We start from the raw sequence: 6,312 nt of genomic DNA on the forward strand, positions 1-6,312 counted from the left end.
GGAAATTGTTTCTATTACCTTAGATATTGAGAAATTATAAGACTGACAATAATTCTAGCCATTGATTAATTACTTTCTATATAACAGATGTCATTACAGACTATCTATAACCTGGCAGTGAATCTCCATCAGTACTTCTCAAATCATCTGTGGAAAAGGGCCAGCTTTGTTTTATTTGCAATCTGTTATAGACTAATACTTTTGTAAAAATATAACAAAAACAAATTTCTAGGAAAATGAAAAATTTAAATGTCATACAAAACTTTATTAAATCGAAAGGACATAAAATTACCATCAAATTTCTATAAAAGTTTGCTTACTCTTAATTCCTGACCAGTAACAAATAGTTCTCCAATGGGCATCGATGTGAGGACCACACTTTGAGTAGCACTAGTCTATAAAATAGGGATTATTAGTTCCATTTTCGTTGAAAAAACTGAGGCTTGGATAAATAATGTAACTTAATTGAATTCATTCAGATAATCAATGGCAAAGACCAAATTTGTACCCAGTATTGATTCCAAATTCTAAAGTTTTAAATAAGTATAATACACTGTTTTGTTGTGATTCAGTGAAAATTCTAAGATTGTGCTGCTTGCTAACTGCTAACTACATGTGGCTATTTAAACTTAAATTTAATCATAGAAAATTAATTTTATTTCTTCATTTTCACAAGTGACATTTCAGGTACTGAAAAGCCACATATGGCTAGTGGCTACCACATTGGACAGTTCAGATAGAGAACATTTGCATCCTCACAGAAAGTTCTGTAAGACTGTGCTGGTCTAGAATATCAATAATTCCTCTTAGGATCGTTTATTTAATTTACAAATTAGTATTAGACACTTTGGGATTGATTGGTTGGCACACGATGACACCTCCTACCTCTTCTTCAAGAAACTGCCCTCTCATCTCTAATGCACAAAACAAGGCAGATTTTGTCTTCCATGACTCTGCACCCATATCATCAGTTATAGCTGATTGAACCAGCTGGTGACACCTCATTAAAGACAAGCCAGACAAATGTTTCTTTTATCTTTAGGAGAAGGTGCTCACAGATCTTAAAGTGACTTACTTTGATTTTTAAAAAGAGTAATAATAACCTACTAACTTGCTAATTAGCGAATCCCAATTATTTCTCAAGAGAAAAGAAAGTAGTAAAAGTCTGTCAATAGGAATTTGACCTAGGGCCCTGCAGAATACTCAACCCCAGATCAAACGCTGTAGTCAAGAGATAAGGTTGACTTGTAATAACATGGCAGCTGGTAGTACCTTGTGCACCAGGTGAAGGGTAGGTACCAAAGAAGAGAAAATATTCATGAGTTTTATATATATATATATATATATATATATATATATATATATATACCTATAGCCAACATTGAGTGTGTACTTACTACTCACTAAACATTTTTTAGGCACTTTGCATGAGTTATTTCATCCAAAGGTCCAAACAATCCTTTAAATACACCAATTTTACAAATGAGGGAATTGAGGCAACTGAAACTTTCAGTGTTAGGGTATAATTAAAAAGCCTTGGTGGATATTGAAACTTCTTACTACAAGAAAAATCATATACAACACTAAAAAGTGTTCAATGGGGAAAAACAATGTGAATTCATAGCCTTACAAATAAATACTATATTCCATTTCTGTACTAAAAGTAACCCAGCAGCAATAGCAGTAGTAGCCCATCACCAAAAGTTATGTATACCCCTCACATCTCAGATTTGTGCCCCTAATGTTATAGTAGGGAAAAGAAATAAGATTTCATAGAGGGTTACTGATTCTACGTCTTAGGGTACAAAAACATTTTACATAAATCCATTTATCTATCTATCTGTTGTTATTACTAGGAAGCAAGGATAATTTCAAGAATATCAGAGATAGTGTTTAAACTCAAAGGAGCCATCTTAAAGCCATTCCCATATGCCATGTTGTAATAATTTGAGTATCAAAATTTTTATCATTACTATTGTTAATTAGAACAAATAGGGTATATAAAGTCCATGAATTGAGTAATGATATTAAACAAAGAAGATTAACATACTCTGTGCAAAAGATAGTTTTATTAATAATAAAAAAGGGTGAATAGAATAGGAAATATTCAATTTTATTGATATTAATATAAATAGGAGACATGAATATACAATTGTATTTTGTTTATCCTATTAAGTATGTGTCTATTTATAAAATATAGATGTATATTTTTTTCTGTCTGTATAAGCAAGCTATACATAGAGAGCTCTAAGTGAGTCAAATGATTCCAGAAAAAGTAGAAACTGTCAGAATCAAATAGACTGTTTAGCCCTGTTGGTAATATGTGATAACCAAGCAGAAAGTACCCCCAGCAATTGATAAATAGTAGTGGTCATATAAACAAGAACTAATTTAAAGGGGATTCAACAATGTGTTTCTAAATAATAAAATATACAACTAACACAAATATAAAAATTAATTGAAAAGTTGATCCCTTATCTTATGGCAGAAAAAAAAAAAACCTTTAGAAGACCTTTAGATGGCCCTACTCAATGAATTATAAATGAGATTCTGATATGGCTTATAAGGTTTCTAATATTTGTATCAGACCAGATCTAGTATATCACGATGGCATCATCTCAAAGAGCAGGGTGATTTAGTGGTAATGAACAGGGGACTAGAGCCAATCTGCTTGGGGTCAGGTTGCCTCTCTGAATCTTAGTTTCTTTATCTCTGAAATGAGAATTATAATAGTTTACATCTCATATTTATTGCAATGATTAAATGAGTACATACATGTGCTCAGAACAGTGCTTTGCACATAATAATCACTAAGTGTTAACTATTGTAATTTCCGGGATAGACCCCAGAGATTTTGGCAAAAAACTGAAATCTGTATAAATATGTATATTTACAGCTTCCATTAAGTGAACACATGAAACTGTATTTTTAACAAAGACTTCGGTCTAATGACAATGGCTTGGATATGAGTTCTTTGGAGTATACAAGACTCCACATCCTGACCAAGAATTGGTGAACAACCCTAAATCATGTGATGTCAACTAATAGGAGATTTTTGAGGGATGGTGCTTTTGGTAGTCTAGGAAAGAAGGAAGAATATAGCAAGGTTATTGCAACTGTAGAGAGTATGAAAATAGTATTTAGTAAACAAATGCAATAATTTATCAAACTGCTGCCAGAACTGGCTCAGTGGATAGAAAACCATCACCCTAATCCCAACACTAGTGGCCAAGTGAGAGGACAGGTATAATCTTTCAGCTGTTGGTATGCCTTCATATGTTCTCCTTCAGAGAATTTTTTCCCATCTTGGATAACTTTCTCAGTAATCCACTGCCCCAACATCCCACCCCACATCCACCTTCCATCATCTTTGCCATCCAAAGAAAGCACATTTAGGAACTCCAGGATACTTAAGTAGTGGGCTGAGTTGATCTCTAAAAACAATAATTCTTTATCTGGATAAAAATTGTTTGGTAGGTCTTACCTGAAATCTAATAGTATATAAGTCGAGGAACTTAAAGGAAGCAAAATGACAGTAGACACTCCAAGAAACAAAGCAAGAAGATTGGACAACAGCAACTCTCAGCATACATCACAGGACCCCAGGAAATAGGCAATGTAACCTTTCCTTTACTGGAATCTTCTTTGTTCTTTGTAGAAATAAAAGTATGTTTCTCATTCAGTTATCAACCAGTCATTACTTACTGGATCTGGATTGTGGTTTGTGGATTAAATATACATATAAGTTTTAACTAAGAATAAAATCTCCTTTAATTGTTCACTGCCTGCCAATGAACAATGTTTTCTAGCTTACTCTTGCCTCTGGGAATGTCTCCAGGATGTGTCTCCTTAAATACTTGCTCCATCTACTAGTTTCCTGTGGTGGACCTTTCATTTTAGATCAAATTCTTTCTTTCCACCTGTTTTTGCAGCCTTCCTTCATTCAGGACCTAGAAACAAAGGGCTGCTTTAATTCAGTTCCTATATCTTTTACTGGTCTTGTTAGTTACTCCAAGTTCCTGGCAACATTTATTGAGGTCATACTACAAAGGCTTTGCATGTATTGACTTATTTATTTCTTATAACAACCCTATGAGTTAGATACTATGATTCTTTCTGTGGATTAAGACTTATTTTAATATACATATTATAAAATATTTCATATAATTTATTAATGTAATTTTCTATAGTACACTGTAATTAATTCAGTGACACCATCCAAATAAGAGATGAAAGCTGGGTTTTCATGTATACAAAGTACAAAACATGTGCTGAAAAACTAACGTATGCAACAGTTGTAAGAGCTGAACTTTCAGGATGACTGAAGTCTACAGTAGTTGCTTCACACATTTTTCCCTCAAGACTTGGATGCTACCCAGTGTTGCCATCTTTGTGCAAATGCCAGTTTTGGACTGTCTGACTCCCTCCTTTTTCTAGTCCCATTTTTTCCTGTTTTACTGCTGCCACCACTAGCTTTACCAGATGATTTTGAAGTGAAGAGTCTTTCATGAACTCAGAAACATCAGTACATTCACGTTTGGAGTTCAGCATATTCATTGACTGTTCTATCTTCCATCTCATGTCAGGATCATTTTTGTTGACTACTTTGAGCAGAAACACAAATAGGAAAAACCATCATAATAACCCTTGGATTCAACAGAAAGTCTGTCCAGCCCCATGACTGCCTTTTAATGAAGTAATAAGGTGGACTTGGAGATTTCATCTGGAGAGGATAGGGCAGTCTGACCACTTCTGATGTTTTGATGTAATTCACATATCCTGCTTCCATTTTTCCTTTTGAAGTGATATCCACTCAGACAGGATCACACCTGTAACCTGGCGATAAAACTTCAATTACATAAGATTCAGAAGGTATGTCATAAACAACAAAACTGTCATCTCTGAGCTCTGGGCATCCCCTGATAGCAGCAGCAGCAGCAGGACAAAAAAAGAATCCCCGCAGAGCAGCCGCCATAACAGCAGCTCTCAGCAGTCAGGCTGGCAGCCCCAGTAGCCCCAGATACTATCATTAGCCTCATTTAGAGTTGAGTAAATTGGGCTTCAAAGTGAAAAAGATATAAATGGTGGAACTAGGATTGGGGTAGGCAGTCTTGGTTCAGAGCATGTGCTTAAGATACAGTCTGTTCCGCTATAGCAGATTTATATAATACGAATTAGCAAATACACAATTGATATATAGGGAATCCTGTCAGCATAATTTGAAAGTTGGGAATTTTTCATTGGTAAGAGAGCCAGATAGCAATAATAGAATCATAACAACAGCAGGAATGGTAAACTACCCTCAGCTCAGATGCTGCACAGAATCCTTTCAGCTCTATTTTAAGAAATGTAAAAATGAGTACCTGGTTCCACAGCTCCTTCCCAGAGATGTGCACCCCTAGCCTTGCTGAGCTATCAGGTAGTAGAGGTGGTACTTGCTCCTCTGCCCACCTTTACAGCAACCCCCCTAGCGCAGAGCACTTCTTCCATCTGTTACACAGATAGTGAGGAATTCCAAGTCTCCTAAGGACAAAAGTGGGTGCTGTTACCCCCATCTTGGTCTTGCCCAACCCTGATTCTCCATACCTGGGGGAGGAGGGAATACCCTATAAATCTGCCAATCAGAACTTGGCATGTCAGCTGCAAAAGAATGCAGAGGACTCTCCAGCTACAGGCCAAGCCACATAGGTACCATAAAGTCCAGAAAGTGACCTAGAACTCACATGCGTAGTTAAGGCTCAGGTCATGTAACTCCTGTCTAATCAAGGTGGTTCCACGGTAACCTCTGAACCACAAGGGAGGTCCCTATCCGGATAAAATAAGACGCAGACCATAGCCAAGCTCTCTGTTTGCCTTTCCTTTTGCTTGCCCTGCTGTGACAATGGGTCCAGTCATCATCCATGGCAAACGTACCATACTCTTTAAACCTATGTCTTGCTCTTGTCCTATAATCCTATCTTTCTCTCCTCAATAAACCTCATTTTCATGCTTGCCTAACTTTGGCATATCTGGTCATTCTTTGGCCATTAGCACGGCAAGAACCTACAGTTTCAGACTGAAACCTAACACATCTACATTGTCTTCACACCTGCATGCCAGCATTTCCACTCTATTGCTTCTGCGCATTTTTAATATTCCTTCAAGCAGTCTTCAAACACACTAAACTGCCTACCTGGGCTGTGCAAAGTTTCTTCTGAGGAACCAATTGTTTTTTTGATAGTAATCAAGCCATAGATTTGCATATGTTTTGAGTGGTCTGCCCCAATCCTATTTTGTTATTTTTTTATTGCATAATTTTGCAGATTGTGAGGG

General features: G+C 36.2%; 1 pseudogene; it reads right to left on the bottom strand.

Moving 5' to 3' along the window:
- Positions 1 to 4,357: 4,357 nt before the first annotated feature.
- On the bottom strand, positions 4,358 to 4,975 carry LOC105884228 (endoplasmic reticulum membrane protein complex subunit 7-like; annotated as a pseudogene).
- Positions 4,976 to 6,312: the final 1,337 nt, after the last annotated feature.

The sequence above is a fragment of the Microcebus murinus genome, chromosome 2, assembly GCF_040939455.1.
Source record: "Microcebus murinus isolate Inina chromosome 2, M.murinus_Inina_mat1.0, whole genome shotgun sequence".
Classification (NCBI taxonomy): Eukaryota; Metazoa; Chordata; class Mammalia; order Primates; family Cheirogaleidae; genus Microcebus; species Microcebus murinus.